We start from the raw sequence: 19,213 nt of genomic DNA on the forward strand, positions 1-19,213 counted from the left end.
AACCTGGGCTACAGTGAGACCCTACCTCAAAACACACACACACACACACACACACACACACACACACACACACACACATATAAATACAAATTTGGGGGCTGGAGAGATGGCTCAGCAGTTAAGGCACTTGCCTGCAAAGTCTAAGGAACTGGGTTCAGTTCCCCAGTACCCATGTAAAGCCAGATGCACTAGGTGGTGCCTGTGTCTGAAGTTCATTTGCAGAGACTGGAGGCCCTGGCTTGCCCCTCTCTCTCTTTCTATCTGCCTCTTTCTTTCTCTCTCTCAAATAAATAAATAAATAAAACATTTAAAAAAAAAAAACAACTGGCCAGGCATAGTGGCTCACATCTTTAATCCCAGCACTAGAGAGGCAGAGTTAGGAGGATTGCTATGAGTTTGAGGCCAGCTTAAGACTACATAGTGAGTTCCAGGTCAGCCTAGGCGATAGCAAGACCCTACCTCAAAAAACAAAACAAGTTGCTGGGCGTGGTGGTGCATGCCTTTAATGCCAACACTCAGGAGACAGATGTAGGTGTATCACCATGAGTTTGAGGCCACCCTGAGAATACAGAGTGAATTCCAGGTCAACCTGGGCTAGAGTGAGACCCTACACTGAAAAACCAAAATATATATAAATTAAATAAAATAAATAAAAACAAGGGCTAGAGGGATGGCTTAGTGGTTAAGGCACTTGCCTGCAAAGCCTAAGGACCTAGATTCGATTCCCCAGGACCCATGTAAGCCAGATGCACAAGGTGGCACATGCATCTGAGTTCATTTGCAGTGGCTGGAGGCTAGAGTGTGCCCATCACTGTCTCCCCTCTATCCCTGTCATTGTCTCCTGCTCTCAAATAAATAAATAATATTTGGGGAAAAAAACAAAAACAAAGTAAGACATAAGAACTTAGAAATGGATGAAAATGCCAATTAGGAAGACCTTGAATTTAGTTTAACTTGAAGTTTTTTGGCTTGTTAAAACATGAGCCCTTGTTGAGACAGACTTTCCATGGTAATTGAGCTCCCTTTGCCTTAAGCAATCATTTATGGGTAGGTTTCTCTATGGTGTGGACTGAGTTGAAGATGTAGATAACTTTGTGTTTGTTTTCCTTGAGTCTGGCCTGATTTTTCCCTTTTCCCAAAGCGCCTGTGCTCAGCTCTGTTACATAAAAGTACAGATGGGCTTTAGCATGGCATGAGGTTGAACCTGATGTTTCATTCAGAGGCTCTATCTTTTCACTGTGTAAGGAAAGGGAGAAAGACAGAGATGGGGGAGGGAGAAAAAGGGCATATCATGGCCTCTTGCCACTGCAGACAAACTCTAGATACATGCTCCACTTTGTGTATCTGGCTTTACGTGGGCACTGGGGAATTGAACCCAGACCATCAGGTTTTGCAAGCAAGCACCTTTAACTGCTGATCCATCTCCCCAGCCCTTGAAGCTCTTTTTGTGTATTTTATTTTGTCATTTTTTGTTTTGTTTTGTTTTTTGGTTTTTCAAGGTAGGGTATTACTCTAGCCCAGGATGGCCTCAAACTCACAGCAGTCCTCCTACCTCTGCCTCTCAAGTGCTGAGATTATTAAAGTCATGTACCACCACACCTGGCCCTTTTGTCTGTTTGTTTGTTTTTTGAGGTTGGGTTTCACTTTTGCCCAGGCTGACCTGGAATTCACTATGTAGTCTCAAGGTTGCCTCAAACTCACAGTGATCCTCCTACCTCTACCTCTCAAGTGTTGGGATTAAAAACGTATGCAGCCAGGCGTGGTGGCGCACGCCTTTAATCCCAGCACTCGGGAGGCAGAGGTGGGAGGATTGTGAGTTCGAGGCCACCCTGAGACTCCATAGTGAATTCCAGGTCAGCCTGGGTTACAGTGAGACCCTACCTCGAAAAACCAAAAAAAAAAAAAAAAAAACACGTATGTAGCCATGTCCGGCTCTTATTTTGATTTTAAGACAAGGTCTCCTGTAGCCAAAACTGGCTTTGAACTTGCTATGTAGCTAAGGATGACCTAGAACAATTGATCCTTCTGTCTTCACCTCCCAATACTGGGGTTACAGGTGTGCATCACAATACCCAGCTTCATTTTGAGGCTCTTGTGTCAATCCCATTTTAAAAGCTCAAAGTAAGACCTTATTCATATGATTTCCCTTCCTTCTTTCCCATATTCGTTCCAAGTTGGAAGGGCCAAGGAATCGATTCCAAGCTAGTAAGGCCACATATGCTCTGCTCTCTTTTTTCTTGCCAATGCGTCATTGTAACTTTTTTCTGAGTTTTTACTGGCAAGACCAGCCAGCAGCTATGGTATGACCATGTGTTCCAATGTTCCTAAAAGCTATTCAGTTTACCAGTGAGGCATCAAGCAAGCGTTTTTCCTAATAGACAGGCTTCTCAGTATTCTCCCCAGTGGCTAGTGGCTCTTTCCTCAGCCAGATGGATAGGACTCTATTAGTCTGTCAATTGTTCCCTTTGACATATTTGTTCTCTTGTGTGAGGCCAGCTGTGTGAATCTATCCTCACATTTAAAACTGCTTTCATAAATGGCTTTCATTTTCTTTCTTTGCTATCTGCCTGTGGAGCAGTCAAGTCCTGGACTTCGGTACCAGAGCTCTCTGTGTTTCTTGATACACCCTTTTCCTTTTGGAACAGCTCATGTTAATTTGACTGTTATGTTCATGCAGAGAGTTTCAACACCTTGGTTCTGTACAGTGAGAGAAGGGGCAACTTTCCTGTCACAGTAGGCTCTGGGTAGTTTAAAAAAAAAATCAAGAAGACATACTTACACTGTCAGGCACCTGCAGAATTCATCCTCCAGCAGCTTAGGAAGGTCAGGCTGAAATGTCTCTCTAGCAGTCGCAATCACAGGCCAATAATAACCATTCTGTGACATGAGGCAATCCAGAAAAGGATGATTAGCAAGTACGTGTCCTTGCCCTCCCTCAACTTCTTTCAGAGGTAAGAGAAATGATGTAAGTGTTCCTTGAGAATCCCCAAAGTCAGTGGTGAGGCTATTCAGTCCTCTGGAGGCAGTGGCAGGAAGATCAGAAGTTTAAGGTCATCCTTGACTACATGGTGAATTTGAAGCAAGTTTGGGCTAGAGACCCTGTCTCAACAAAAACGATGGTTAAGGGTTGGAGAGATGGCTTAGCAGTTAAGGTGCTTGACTGCAAAGCCAAAGGATGCCAGTTTGATTCCCCAGGACCCACATAAGCCAGATGTACAAGGTGGCACATGCGTCTTGTGTTCATTTGCAGTGGCTGGAGGCCCTGACATGCCCATTCTCTCCCTCTCCTTCTGTCTCTCTCACTCTGCCTCTTTCTCTCTCTCCAAAAAAATAATAAAGATGAATAAGGGCTGGGGATGTAGCTGAGTGGTACAAGGCCCTAGTCAATCCCTCAAACCTACAATCAGTAAATAAATAGGGAAAAGAGAAATTCTAAATGATTTACTTCCTTAGTCAGTAAATAGTTACATATTTGCAAATGTGCTAGGTACTGGGGACCATTGGCAAAAATCTTAAGTATAATTTTTTTTCTGTCACAGAGTTATTATATCCTCATTAACTGCTCTAACAACCCCTTCACTCGGGGAGAGGTTGGGGAGAACACTACTATCCCAGGACCCTTTTCAAGGCTGCTCCTAAAATAGCTCTTGTTTCTCTTCCCCAGTTGCCTTTGAAGGAGCTAAACGACAGCATGGCAGTGCACTTGGTTTTTATCTAAATAGAGGTGTTTGACTGCCTTGTCTGTCCTGACATGTTGGAGTACTTCTCTGTGTTCACTTGTGAACATTAATGCTAATATCACTTAATGTTAAGAGTTTTCTTCACACCTTTTCAAAGAGCTGGCTTTGGGAGCAATAGTGTCCTGCAGTTGTTAGCTCAGTAGGAAAAAAAAAAAAACAGGGAGTTAATCCCTAGTACATTCTAAAGTACTTCTAAAACAAATCCTGCCAGGCATGGTGGCACATGCCTTTTTAATCCCAGCACTTGGGAGGCAAAGGTAGGAGGATCACCATGAGTTCAAGGCCTCCCTGAGACTACAGAATGAATTCCAGGTCAGCCTGGGCTAGAGTGAGCAAGCAACTGCCTTTGACTGCTGAACCATCTCCCCAGCCCTGGAACTCACTATGTAGCCCAGGCTGGTATTGAACTTGTAGCAGCGATCCTCCTAAGTGCTGAGTTTACAGGCAGGAACTATTTGCGGCTAGATTTGTGAATTCTATTTTTGTGTGTTCTTAAAATTTCTTAAAAATATATCTATTTGAGAGAGAGAGAAAGAGGTAGAGAGAGAATGGGCACACCAGGGCGTTTAGCCCCTGCAAATGAACTCCAGACACATGTGCCACCTTGCGCATCTGGCTTATGTGGGTACTATGGAATTGAACCTGGGTCCCTAGGTTTCACAGAAAAATGCCTAAACTACAAAGCCCTCTCTCCAGCCCTGTTTTTTTTTTTTATTTTTTGTTGTTTATTTATTTATATGAGAGAGATTGAGAGTGAAAGAGGCAGAGAGAAAGAGAAAGGGAGAATGGGCATGCTAGGGCCTCCAGCCACTGCAGACGAACTCCAGACACGTGCGCCCCCTTGTGCATCTGGCTAATGTGGGTCCTGGGGAATCGAGCCTTGAACTGGGTTCTTAGGCTTCACCGGCAAGAGCTTAACCACTAAGTCATCTCTCCAGCCCCAGTCCTGTTTTTTAAATTTTAAAAAATATTTTTTTAAAATATTTTTATTTATTTATTTGAGAGCGACAGACATAGAGAGAAAGACAGATAGAGGGAGAGAGAGAGAATGGGCGCGCCAGGGCTTCCAGCCTCTGCAAACGAACTCCAGACGCGTGCGCCCCCTTGTGCATCTGGCTAACGTGGGACCTGGGGAACCGAGCCTCGAACCGGGGTCCTTAGGCTTCACAGGCAAGCGCTTAACCGCTAAGCCATCTCTCCAGCCCCTTAAAAAATATTTTTATGGGCTGGGTGTGGTGGCACATGCCTTTAATTCTAGCACCTGGCAGGCAGAGGTAGGAGGAGCGCCAAGAATTTGAGGCCACCCTGAGACTATATAGTGAATTTCAGGTCTGTCTGAGCTAGAGTGAGACTCTACCTTGGAAAAACAAAAAAAATTTTTTTGTAAATATATATTTCATGGGCTGAAGAGATGGCTTAGCGGTTAAGGCGCATGCCTGTGAAGCCTAAGGTCCCAGGTTCAATTCTCCAGGTCCCACACAAGCCAGATGCACATGGTGGCGCATGGGTCTGGAGTTTGTTTGCAGTGGTTAGAGGCCCTGGCGCTCCTGTTCTCCCCCCCTCTCTAATAGATAAATAATAAAAATGTTTTAAAAAATTCTTTAAAAAAATATTTTTCTAGCCAGGCATGGTGGTAAAAGAAATTTAGTTCCTGTCTCTGTCTGTATAGTATGAATTGTTGGTGAGCATCCATTGCTAGTAGAATCATTTGATATGCCAAGCAGACTTGATCATTAAGATTTAAGGATTGCCCCCCCAAAAATGAATCTAAGCCAGGTGTGGTGGTACACACCTTTAATACCAGCTCTTCGGAGGCAGAGTAGGAGGATTGCCATGAGTTTCAGGCCATCCTGAGACTACACAGTGAATTCTAGGTCAGTCTGGGTTAGAGTGAGACCCTACCACAAAACCTACCCCCCCCAAAAAAAAAGAATCTAAGAAGCTGGTGAGTGTGGTGGCTCATTCATACCTCTATGAATCGTATCTCTCAGGAAGCTGGGGTAGGATGATCATCATGAGTTTGAGGTCAGCTTTGACTACATAATGAATTCCAGGTTGCCTGGAATTCATAAATTCTCAAAACAGCAAAAGCATAGGGCTGGAGGGATGGCTTAGCAGTTAAAGTGTTTGCCTCCTAAGCCAAAGGACCCAGGTTCGATTTCCCAGGATCCACATTAGCCAGATGCACAAGGGGGGTGGCTGCATGTGTCTGGAATTCGTTTGCAGTAGTTGGAGGCCCTAGCGTACCCATTTTCTCTTTTTCTCTTTCTCTCTCTTTCCCTGTTAATTAAATAAATAAAATAAATAAATAAAACATAGGCTGGAGAGATGGCCCAGCAGTTAAGACACTTGCCAGCCAACCTGGTTTTGATTCCCTAGTACCCAAGTAAAGCTGGATGCACAAAGTGGTGCATACATCTGGAGTTTGTTTGCAGTAGCTAGAGGCCCTGGCATGCCCATTCTCTCTCTCTCTCTCTCTCTGTGTGTTTGCAAATAAATAAATAATAACAAAAACAAAATCAGATGAATTTAAGCAAACAGATTGGAAGACTGGGAATGTGTGGCACTGAAGTTGGTCTTTTTTTTTTTTTTTTTTCCGAGGTAGGGTCTCTCTCGAGCTCAGCCTGGCCTGGAATTCACTGTAGTCTAAGGGTGCTCTCAAACTTTCAGCAGTTCTCCTACCTCTGCCTCCTGAGTGCTGGGATTAAAGGCGTGCGTCACCACGCCCAGCTGAAATTGGTTTTTGACATCAGCGACTCTCAGTATGCTTTGAGTCCTTCCATTTCCGGGGCTCCTTTCCCTCTCATTACAGCTTTCAGTTGTGTTCCTCTCCTCTAGCTCTCTGTTTTTAAAGAGGACCACAAAAATAGCAGCAGCCTCAGGTCATCACTTTTATAAGCCATCATACATTTTAGTATTCAGCCCTGCCTTCACCAGTGCCCTGCACTCAGACTTCAGTTCCATAGCTGAGTCATATAACCTGAGTTTCATAGGTGAATATCAGAGACCATTTTATCTGTACTAAATAAATGTAGATGGAAGCAACCTGCTTTCTTTTTTATTATTAACAACTTCCATGATTATAAACAATATCCCATGGTAATGCCTGCCCTCCCCCCCACTTTCCCCTTTGAAACTCTACTCTCCATCATATCCCCTCCCCAACTCAATCAGTCTCTCTTTATTTTGATGTCATCATCTTTTCCTCCTGTTATGATGGTCTTGTGTAGGTAGTGTCAGGCACTGTGAGGTCATGGATATCCAGGCCATTTTGTGTCTGGAGGAACATGTTGAAAGGAGTCCTACCCTTCCCTTGGCTCTTACATTCTTTTCACCACCTCTTGCGCAATGGACCCTGAGCTTTGGAAGGCGTGATAGAGATATTGCAGTGCTGAGCACTCCTCTGTCACTTCTTCCCATCACCATGATGCCTTCTGAGTCATCCCAAGGCCACTGCCATCTAAAAAGAGAAAGTTCTCTACCAAAAGTGAGAGTAACATTAATATATAGGTATGAACATTAAGAGAAGTGCTTACTGGGTAGTTTGATGAGCATAGTATATACATTTAGCCAGACAGCAGCAGACATTACATCCCTAGGGCTCATGACTAACCCTGTTTTAGGTTTTCAGTATCAGGGATGTATTTATTCCCTCCCAGGGAGCGGGCCTCCAGTCCAGTTAGAGGGCAGTTGGTTTCCCCCATAACAGACATGCCACTATTGCACCCATTGGCTCGTTTGGCCTGGCTGGCAAAATATAAGGCTTGCAGTGTCCACTGTTGAGTATCTTCACTGGTAATTTCTCTCCCATTGAACTGCATGCAGAATGACTTCTTCCAGCTTTCTGTCAGCTGGTCTACATGGAGGAGGTTTTTAGCTCAGTTCTAGCAGGATTTCTCAGTGGCCTTGCAGCCCAAGTATGTGGAGTGGAAGCAATTTTCTATTTATTCATTCACTTATTATTTATGTATGTGTTCAAATCAGGTACTACATATGTGGAGGTCAGTGCACAACTTTCAGGGTTTTTAAAAATATTTTTTTGAGGCAAGCCCAACACTGGCCTTTTTTTTTTTTTTTTAATGAGAGAGAGAATGAAAATGAATTGGTGCACTAGGCCTCCAGCCACTGTACTTGAACTCCAGATGCATGCACCCCCTTTTGCATATGTGTAACCTTGTGCATGCGTCATCTTGTGCATCTGGCTTACCTGGTATCTGAGGAATTGAACATGGGTCCTTAGACGTCACAGACACATGCCTTAAACACTAAGTCATATCTCCAGGCCAACTTTCAGGTGTTGATCCTCAACTTCTACCTCATTTGAAGCAGAGCTCTCCTTGCTTACCACTGTTTGCCAGGCAACAAACAAACAAAAAAGGACTTATTAAAAGAAAGGAAGGGGCCAGTCATGGTGGCATACACCTTTAATTCCAGCACTTGTGAGCCAGAGGTAGAAGTATCGCTGTGAGTTCAAGGCCACCCTGACGCTACATAGTGAGTTTCAGGTCAGCCTGGACTAGAATGAGACCCTACCTCAAAAAACCAAAAAAAGAAAAAAAGCAGGGGGTGGTGGAGAGTGGAAATTCCAGAGAGTTCTTAAAAGCCATAGGTGGGCTAGAGAGATGGCTTAACGGTTAAGCGCTTGCCTGTGAAGCCTAAGGACCCCAGTTCAAGACTTGATTCCCCAGGACCCACGTTAGCCAGATGCACAAGGGGGCGCATGTGTCTGGAGTTCGTAGGCAGTGGCTGTAGGCTCTGGCACGCCCATTCTCTCTCTCTGTCTGCCTTTCTCTCTCTGTCTGTTGCTCTCAACTAACTAACTAAATAAATAAAATAAACAACAACAAAAAAAGCCATGGGTCACAGAGCACATGGAGTCTGGATGGTTTAGGAATGTGAGTTGTCATTTAATTAGTCTCTACAATCCCTGCTATACTGTCATTCCTTCTTAATTGTTCTACCTTTCATTCGGTCACAAGCATGTATAAAAGGCTCAGTATGAACCAGCATCAATACTAAGCATGTGATGAGATTTAATGGGTAAACATATATGTATATTTTAATTAATTTATTTATTTGAGAGAGGAAAGAATGAGAGAGAATGGGCACGTCAGGGCCTCTAGCCACTGTAAATGAACTCCAGATGCATGTGCCACTCTGTGCAACTGGCTTATGTGGGTACTGGGGAATTGTACCTTGGTCCTTAGGCTTCATAGGCAAGCACCTCAACCACTAAGCCATCTCTCCAGCCTAACTTATATAATTTTTTAAAAAGTGTAGTTTTAGGGGATTATGATCATAATATATTGTCTATACATATGGAAATTGTCAATAAAATTTTTTTTTAATTCACCATTTTAGCCACTAATAAGTGTATGGAACAATATATATATATATGTATATGTATGTGTATAGATAGATAGATAGATAGATAGATAGATAGAGATATATCTAAATATATACAAATAAATAGCTATACATTTATTTATTTATTTTGGGGGTAGGTTGAGGTAGGATCTCACTCTAGCCCAGGCTAACCTGGAACTCACTTTATAATTGTGGGGTGGCCTTGAACTCACTCCTCCTACCTCTGCTTCCCAAGAGCTGGGATTAAAGGCATGCATCACCACACCTGGCTAAAACAATATTCTTTATTTTTATTTATTATTTATTTTTTATATTTATTTATTTACATATTTTGGGGTTTTTAAGGTAGGGTCTCACTTTGGTCCAGGCTGACCTGGAATTCAGTATGTGATCTCAAGGTGGCCTTGAAATCACTGTGATCCTCCTACCTCTGCCTCCTGAGTGCTGGATTAAAGATATGCGCCACCCTGCTCGGCTTTTTTGTTTTGTTTTTGTTTTTTTGAGGTAGGGTTTCACTCTAGTCCAGGCTGACCTGGAATTTACTATGTAGTCTCAGGGTGGCCTGAACTCGCGGTGATCCTCCTACCTCTGCCTCTTGAGCACTGGGATTAAAAGCAAGTGCCAGCCGGGCGTGGTGGTGCATGCCTTTAATCCCAGCACTCGGGAGGCAGAGGTAGGAGGATCGCCGTGAGTTCAAGGCCACCCTGAGACTACAGAGTTAATTCCAGGTCAGCTTGGACCAGAGTGAGACCCTACCTCTAAAAACCAAAAAAAAAAAAAAAGCATGTGCCACTGCGCCCAACTAAAACAATATTCAATATTCTTAACAGTATGCACATTCTTGTGCCAGAAATTTCTAGGAGTTTTCCATCCTGAAAAACTGAAAGATTACCCACTGAACAACTCCCTATTCCTCCTTCTTCTGCTACCTTGGCAACCACTATTCTACTTTTGATTCTAAGAGTAGACAAACCTATCTTCATTCAAGATGGGTGTACTTTCTAGAAGCTTGCTAAAAATTTCTCTGCATTCAACTTGAAGAATTTTCTGGGAAGATCATAAAGGCTGGGCATGTCATGCTCAGTGGTCAAATGCTTGCCTACCATACTAAAAGCCCCAGGTTTAATCCACCATCAACAACAAAATTCTGGGCCTGGGGAGATGGTTCAGCACTTAAAGAGACTTGCTTTCAGCCTTAGTTCAATTCCCTGGCTGCCCCTGTAAAGCTGGACAGGCATTCCTTTGTAGCAGCAGGAGATTATACATATGCATGCCATGTGTACACACACACACACACACACACACACACACACACACACGAGCAAATAAATAAAAATTAAAGTAGTACTGGGTGTAGTAATTCATACCTTTTTAAATCTCAGCACAGAGACAGAGGTAGGAAGATCAATGTGAGTTTGAGGCCAGCCAGTGATTTCCAGGTTAACCTGGGCTAAAGAGAGACCATACTTTGAAAAAGAAGAAAAAAGAAATAAAACCGCATAGAAAGGCCTTGAAGGAAAGCCCCAGTTGTTTAAAAGCCTATGGGGAAACCAAGCCCGGGACTTCAGCTTCAGAGTTTTGGGGCCCTTGGTATCCTAGTAAATTTGTAACTGCCACTAGGGAGGTAGGTAGTAGGAAAGGGGGCCGATTGATGGTGGTGTTTGGTGTGAATGCTTTCACCACGGCTACTAAGTAATGTGAAGCCGACTAGTTGTCACAGTTCCTGAACTTCCAGTCAGCTGTTGCAGGCCAGACGTGTTAAGCCAGCCCCAGCATGCTGGCGGTTGGTGAGCAAGACTGGAAGAAGGACTGTGATGCTGTGTGGCAGGATTTTCTGAGCAGGGAATGCCTACAGTTAACTTTCCCTATAAGAGCCGCCTCAGTAAAAATTCTCCTTAAAGCACTTTTGAATTTTATGTATTTTCTTTTTTAAAATGTTATTTATTGATTGATTTATTTTGAGAGAGAGAGAATGGACACACCAGGGCCTCCAGCCACTGCAAACAAACTCCAAACGTTGGCACCATCTTGTGTATCTGACTTTACATGGGTATTGGGGAATTGACCCTGGGTCCTTAGGCTTTGCAGGCAAGCGCCTTAACCACTGAGCCATCTCTCCAGTCCACTTTTGGATTTTAAACCAAGTGATTGAGTCCTCTGAGCAACCCACTCTTAGACTATGACCCTAAACAAGACAACCTTGACAGAGACATCTGCTGGAGAGCTGTGATTTAAGACTCCCACGACAGCCATAACTCAGTTTCCTATACTTGACATTGTTGGTTCCTACAATGACCTGCATGGCCTCTCTGCAGCCATTGAGTGATGGTTGCTGTGGGAACTGATTTAGTGTGAGTATGTGGCATAGCATTGGCTGTCTGACCCTGCCTGCCTTTTTACTTTTGTTTGGATTCTTGCATCTCAGTGGAGTTTAATGTGAGTTACTTGTTCACTGGATTCACTAAACAGGAAGGATACAAGCCAGAGGCTGCTTACCTTTGCTATATGGGCACCTTGAGAAGATCCTAGGATTGGGCTGGCTGATAGATTATGTGCTACTGGGATGACCACTCATACTTGGATCAAAGGTTAGCTGTACCCCCTTGAGGTCCTGTAAAGGGAAGAAAGTATCTGTGATTTAGCCAGGCGAGGTGGCGCATACCTTTAATCCCAGCACTTGGGAGGCAGAGGTAGGAGGACTATCGTGAGTTCGAGGCCACTCTGAGACTACATAGTGAATTCCAGGTCAGTCTGGGCTAGAGTGAGACCCTACCTCGAAAAAAAAAAAAAAGCATCTGGTAAAACAGATGTAAATAGAAAAAAGGACAGGAGCAACTTGTAATTATTGAGCCAGGCACTTTTGTGTGGGTTATTTACTTTATTCTTATTCCAACTATCTGTAATTATTATTTTGTAGGTGAGGGCACTAGAGAGAATAATTGATTCAGTGTCACAGCTATAAGTCCATAGCCTTAATGTGAATCAAAGTCTGTCTAACTCCACAGTCTGAGCTTTTCCCATTTTGTCAGAATGGGGAATGTCTGACAACCTTGAATCTGTCAGATACTCTGAAGCAAAAGGTAAACTGGGGACAGGACAAGAGAGGAAGGAGGTAGAGAAAGAGTAGCAGAGCTTATTCCTGGCAGGTGGAGAAAGGTCCTAGATTGGGAAGAGCCTGTTCAGTTGAGGACAGAAAGTACAATGTCAGGCCTCGAAGGTTTGTCTGCCAAGTACACAGAAATGCCCAAGGATCCTAATACAGTGTGATAGCTCCAAAGAGGGAAGAAGAGTCACTTCATTCCAACTAAGTGTTCTAAGCAGGTCACTGTGACAAGCAAAGCTTAACAAAAATATTTATTTATTATTTGAGAGAGAAAAGAGGGAGGGGAAGAGAGAGAGAGGAAAGAAGGAAAGGAGAGCCTCCAGCCACTGCAAATGAACTCCAGATGCATGCACCCCCTTGTGCACCTGGCTTACATGGGTCCTGAAGAATCAAACCGGGATCCTTTGGCTTTGCAGGCAAATGCCTTAACTGTTAAGCCATCTATCCAGCGCCCCCCCCCCTTTTAAATATGTAAGTGAAGCTTTTTCTATATACCAAAAGGGACATGGTACTTGAAATTTTTTTATTCACTTTGTAGCTAATATATTAGAATCTAAAAGATAGCATACTGAATTTTAATTGTTTAAAGTCAAAGGTACATTTTATGACTAAACTCTTAAAAGTTATGTCCCAAGACAAAGCTGGGTGAATGCAGAGGTCACCAGTAGAGAAGCCCTCAGCCTGTTTCTCTCTGCCATTCTCAGCATCTTGTCCAGCAGGCAGCGTTTTGAAATGCACATCTGCTCTTCAGCCTGGTAGCCTGGTGCTGCATGGGCAGTGCATAGAGGAGAGGCGATGGTGCTGATTGGCGTGATGGGTAGTTTTCAGCTTTTGATGAGGTTACAGCAGAGCAGTCCCTGCTTTCTTCATTTGAACTGAGAGGGACGTCTATCTCAGTTATTACATGGGAGTATTCAGGTAGGGCTTCCCTTTTCAGTTTATTTTTTTAGTCACCTCCTTTCTTCCAGAAGTTTGTTTTATTTCCAGTATAGCCTCTTCTAGAAGGTTGTTCAAAACTCTTCTAAGATGTGGCTGGAAGAGCTTAGTTTGCCACTCTCTGATAATAATAGAAGCCAAAAGTGTCAGTGTGAAAAGTTTTATCTGTATTAAATCTATATCAACTCAAAATATGTTTTTGTTAGTGAGGTGTGGTGGCCCATGCCTTTAATCCCAGCTCTCAGGAGGTAGAGGGAAGATTGTCATGAGTTCAAGGTCACCCTAAAGCTACATAATGAACTCCAGGTCAGCCTGGACTAGAAGGAGACACTACCTTGAAACACCAAAATGGATAAATAAATGAAATATTTTTATTGAGTGTGATTATAATATTTTGATTTTTCATAGAAATTCTGATCACATAATATTGTAGTCTAAAAAAAATAACCTACCTGCCTAGAAAGGAAGCTGGACATAGCTCCCAAATGGTTTTTCTACTAAGATTCTGTGTTTAGTTGTCTTTAGGGAATATAGGCAAGTGAGGCTTGCCTGATGAAGTTGAGACTCCCATGTTGCTAGTTAAGATACAGATGGTCCTTCCCTCCTCTCCCCTCCCTCCCTCCCTCCCTCCCTCTCTCCCTCTCTTCTCCCCCCTCCCGCCTTTCCTTCTTTTCCTTCCTTCCTTTTTCCCTCCATCCCTCCCTCCTCTCTTCTTCCCCTCTCCCTCCCTTCCTTCCTTTCCTCCCTCCATCTCTCCCTTTTTTCTAATTTCTTTCCTGGGTTTTTGTTTGTTTGTTTACTTTTTGCTTTTTTGGGACAAGGCAGGGTCTCATGTGGCCCAGGCTGGCCTTGAATTTGCTATGTAGTCAAGGCTGTCCTCATCTCCCAAGTGCTGGGATTACAGGTGTTCATTGTAGAGTTTCCCTTCTGAGATGTCACATGTTTTTCAGGAAAGAAACCTCAGGTGGAGAATGCAGAGAGGTCTGCCCTTTGGTTAAGGCTAAGTAGAGTATCCTTTTTACAAGTCAGAGAGGCCTGATGCAGTATTTGTGGACATTGTGTTTTCTCACCCCCATTATCTTGGCTTCCTCTCCGTTTGATTGGATACCTTATTTGTGCAGGGTAAGGCCCTGAGTGTTGAATCTGTAATTAGTGCAAAGAAAAGCTTCACAAGGAGTGTCTCAGGCATCAACCAAATAAAGTCAGGGAAGTGGGGGTGACTGCCTAGGGAAATTAAAAAAAGTCACTGTGTCACCAAGCCTTTAACCAACGGATGGCCTCTCACTAATCACCCACTGTGAGGTTCATTATCCAGTTCACCTTGCTGAAGGGCAGAGCCAGCCTGTCAGATCAATAAATCTCAGGGCAGTGGAGAGCCATTTGATAGTGAGCCTTGAAAAGGCATGGATATACTGGGGAAACTGGCTTGTTTAAATTAGTTTAAAAATTGGGCTTAGTCCTAAAGTAGAAAAGGGGAGATTTAAAAAAAGAACCTCAAAAGAAAGAAAGAAAGAAAGAAAGAAAGAAAGAAAGAAAGAAAGAAAGAAAGAAAGAAAGAAAGAAAGAACCTCTGCATAGTGTATGGGGAGTGGCTGCAAGAAGAGGCTACCTTCTGAAAAGCAGATCATCTTTCTGAAAACCAAGAATTTTGTCTGCATTTCAAAAAATTATTATTATTTATTAATTTTTTTTTTTTTCAAGGTAGGGTCTCATTCTGGCCCAGACTGACCAGGAATTCACTATGTAGCATCAGGCTGGCCTTGAACTCATGGCGATCCTCCTACTTCTGCCTCCCAATGCTGGGATTAAAGGCATGTGCCACCATGCCCAGCTTAAATTATTTTTTGAGGTATTCTTTTAATTATACATACACAGAGAGAGAGGGAGAGAGAGAGAGAGAAAGAGAGAAAGAGAGAATGGGCACCTTTAAGCCCTCTAGCCACTGCAAATGAACTGCAGACACATTCACCACCATGTGCATCTGGCTTACATGGGTCCTGGGGAATTGAACCTGGATCCTTAGGCTTCACAGGCAAGAGTCTTAATTGCTAAACCATCTCTCTGGCCCATGTCTGGCTTTAATTAATTAATTAATTTATTTATTTGAAGAAAATGAGAAAGCCGGGTATGGTGGCACACACCTTTAATCCCAGCACATGGGAGACAGAGGTAGGAGTATTGCCATGAGTTCAAGGCTACCCTGAGACTACATAGTGAATTCCAGGTAAGTCTGGGCCAGAGTGAGACCCTACCTCAAAAAAACAACAAAAAAAGAAAATGAGCCATATTTTTATTTGTTCATTTCTTGCCCAAAATTTTAGCACACACACACACACACACACACACACACACACACACACAAAATCAAGCAAGTGCTTTTAACCACTAAGCCATCTTGCCAGCTAGGAAAATTTTCAAACAAATTGAAAATATTGTATACTTGGTCTGGAGAGATGGCTTAGCAGTTAAGATTCTTGCTTGCAAAACCTAAGGACACAGGTTCAATTCCCCAATACCCACGTAATACAAAAAGTGACGCATGGGTCTGGAGTTCGTTTGCAGTGGCTAAAGGCCCTTAGCATGCCTATTCTATCTTTTTCTACCTGCTTCTTTCTCTCAAAATATGTGGGGCTCCTTCCCGCTCAGGTAGTGCCGAGGGAAGGACCAGGCCTGCTGGTTCCTCCCTAGGGGTTGAGGGGATGATGAGCGTCGGACGACTCAGAAACCTCTCCTGGCCACCAGAGAAAAATCACACTGAGTTGGGAGTCTTTTCCATGCAGAAATAACTCGCTTTATTACTCTAAGCAGTTGCCTATATCATGTTTGGGACGAAGGCCGGGATTTTAGGATGGGGGAAGAGGTAAGGGCAATAGTAAACTGTAACTATTGAAATGGTAATTACAATTGCCATGTGGAGGTAGCAGGCCAGAAGCCATTAGGTATCTTGCTGAGTCATAGCTGGCCAGAGACAGGTCGCCAAACTTTAGCTAGGCTCAGGAAGTTCCACTAGGCCTCACGCCTGGGCCTTTTAGGGCCCAACAAAAATAAAATAAATTTTAGGGCTGGAGAGATGGCTTAGCAGTTCAGGTGTTCATAGGCAAAGCCAAAGGACCCAGGTTCAACTTCCCCAGTACCCATGTAAAGCCCGATACACAAGGTGGCTCATGTATCTAGAATTTGTTTGCAGTGGCTAGAGGCCCTGGTGTGCCCATTCTCTCTCCCTCTCCCTCTCTCTGCTTCTCTCCTTCTCTCTCTCAAATAAATAAAATATTTTAAATATTATTAAATAAAATAAATTTTTAAAAAACTTAATATATAGAGCCAGGTATGGTGGCCCACACCTTTAATCCTAGCACTTGGGAGACAGAGGTAAGAGGATCACTGTGAGTTCAAGGCCACCTGAGAATACACAATGAATTCCAGGTCAACATGAGCTAGAGTGAGGCCATGCCTCAAAAAAACAAACAAACAAAAAATTTATATAGTAGGTACCTATATAACTGATACCTTGATTATACATTGTGTAGTACTTTTCCTTATCACATGTCTGGTCCATAGGATAGGTTTCTACCCATCAATCTATCTTATGTCTTTATGCATTTTAAAGTTACATATATGAGTATACTGTATGCTTAAGTAAGTCAGAGGCAATTTATTGTCTGTCTGTTTTTTTGTTTTTTTTTCCCCAAAATAGGGTCTCACTCTAGCCCAGACTGACCTGGAATTCACTATGTATTCTCAGGGTGGCCTCAAACCCACAGCACTTCTCTGCCTCTTGAGTGCTAGGATTAAAGGTGTGTGCCACTACACCTGGCAAAAAATATTTTTTGTAATTTATTTACAAGGAGAAAGAGGGAGAGAATATGGGTGTGCCTGCAAGCATGCACCTTTAACTGCTGAGCCATCTCTCCAACCAGTTTTTCTATTTTCTTTTTTTTTTTAATTTATTTTTTATTTTTTTGTTCATTTTTATTTATTTATTTGAGAGTGGCAGAGAGAGAGAGAGAGAGAGAGAGAGAGGCAGATAGAGAAAGAGAGAGAGAGATGGGAGCGCCAGGGCTTCTAGCCACTGAAAACAAACTCCAGACGCATGCACCCCCTTATGCATCTGGCTAACGTGGGTCCTGGAGAATTGAGCCTCGAACCGGGGTCGTTAGGCTTCACAGGCAAGCGCTTAACTGCTAAGCCATCACTCCAGCCCAGTTTTTCTATTTTCTAACATAAAATTAAGTGGTACAAGTTTCCCTTGTGTTAGCAACATCCCATAAATTTCGATATGTTCTGTTTTCATTTTCATTCAGTTCAAAATATTTTCTTATTTTTCTTGTGATATTTAGAAATATGTTGTTTCATTTCAATTATTTGGGAACTTTCCAGATATATTTCTATTATGAACTTATTATTTAATTCCCTGGTGGTCAGAAAATATCTTGGTGTGATTCCAGTTCTTTTAAATTTATTGAGATTTGGCTTATGTTCCAGCATATGGTCTGTCTTGTTGCATATATACATGTACTTGAAACAATGTACCATTGTTGAGTAGAGTTTTCTATAAATACCTTTAGGTCAAGTAGGTTGGTAATGTTAAAATCTTTACTTATTTTATGTTTGCTTGTTCTGTCAGTTACAGTTGAAAACATTGAGGCTTTCAACTATACTCAGATTTTTCTGTCTATTTTGCTTCATGCCGAGTATTGAAGTTCTGATATTATATGCATATATATGTTGGGCTGTTATGTCATGGTGGGTTAATTCCTATATCATCAAGTTATTTATTTTGTGTGTATGCATGTGTGTGCATATGTGCACACACATGCCAGAGCCTCTTGCCACTGCACTTGTGACAGTTTTTGTGCTCATCTTACATATGTGGCCAGGGAATTGAACCTGAGCTGACAGACTTTGCAGGCAAGTACCTTTTACTGCTGTGCCATCTTCCCAGCCCCCTCACTCTTATTTAAAAATATTATTTATTTACTTTCAAGCAGAAAGAGATAGAGATAATAGAGACAGACAGATAGAATGGTTGCACCAAGCCTCTAGCCCCTGCAAATGAACTACAGATGCATGTGCCACTTATGTGCATCTGGCTGTATATGGGTACTAGGGAATTGAACTTGGGTTGTTATGTTTTGCAGGCAGACACCTTAACCACTAAGCAATCCCTCCAGCCTTTATTTTTTTTAAAATATCTTTATTTATTAGAGGAACTGGGGATAGGAGGTAGGGGTATGTAAATCAACAAAACAAATTGTTCTTGAAAATGACAGATAAATGATACCTAAGTCTCTATATGCTAACTAATTTCTTTTCTTCTTCTTCTCCTTCTCCTTTCTTCTTTCTTCTTTCTTCTTTCTTCCTCTTCTTTTTTTCCAAGATAGGGTCTCACTAGACCAGGCTATGCTAGAATTCACTATGTAGTCTCAGGCTGGCCTCGAACTCACCCAGCATGCAATTCTTTTTAAAAGAAATTTTATTGGAGCCAGGAGTGGTGGCGCACACCTTTAATCCCAGCACTCAGGAGACAGAGGTGGGAGGATCACCGTGAATTGGAGACCACCCTGAGACTACATACTAAATTCCAGGTCAGCCTGGGCTACAGTGAGATTCTCTCTCAAAAAACAGACAAACAGAAGAAAAATTACATAACAATAAAAAATACTTTTTAATCATTTTATTTGTACATATGTGTATATGGGCACACCAGGGTCTCTTGCCACTGTAGAACACCATATTTTTGTATCTTGATTTTACATGGGTACTGAGGAATCTAACCAGGGCCAACAGGCTTTGCAAAGCATGCACCTTTAACCATTGAACGATTTCTCCAGCCTCATAATTCACATTTGAAGTAACTAATCACTATTTTCCTTGAAAATAATGTGATATGGGCTGGAGAGATGGCTTAGCGGTTAAAGTGTTTGCCTGCAAAGCCAGAGGACCTCATTTCAGTTTCCCAGGACCCACGTAAGCCAAATGCACAAGGTGGCACATATGTCTGGAGTTCATTTACAGTGGCTGGAGGTCCTGGCACACCCATTCTCTCTCTGTGTATGTCTGTCTGCCT

At 42.7% G+C, this 19,213-nt stretch overlaps 1 protein-coding gene across 3 annotated transcripts in view; it reads left to right on the plus strand.

Annotated features, from left to right (window-relative positions):
• Armh3 (armadillo like helical domain containing 3) overlaps positions 1-19,213 on the plus strand; it is a 260,564-nt gene that overhangs the window by 216,522 nt on the left and 24,829 nt on the right. The window lies entirely within an intron of this gene.

Source organism: Jaculus jaculus, chromosome 1 (genome assembly GCF_020740685.1).
Source record: "Jaculus jaculus isolate mJacJac1 chromosome 1, mJacJac1.mat.Y.cur, whole genome shotgun sequence".
NCBI lineage: Eukaryota > Metazoa > Chordata > Mammalia > Rodentia > Dipodidae > Jaculus > Jaculus jaculus.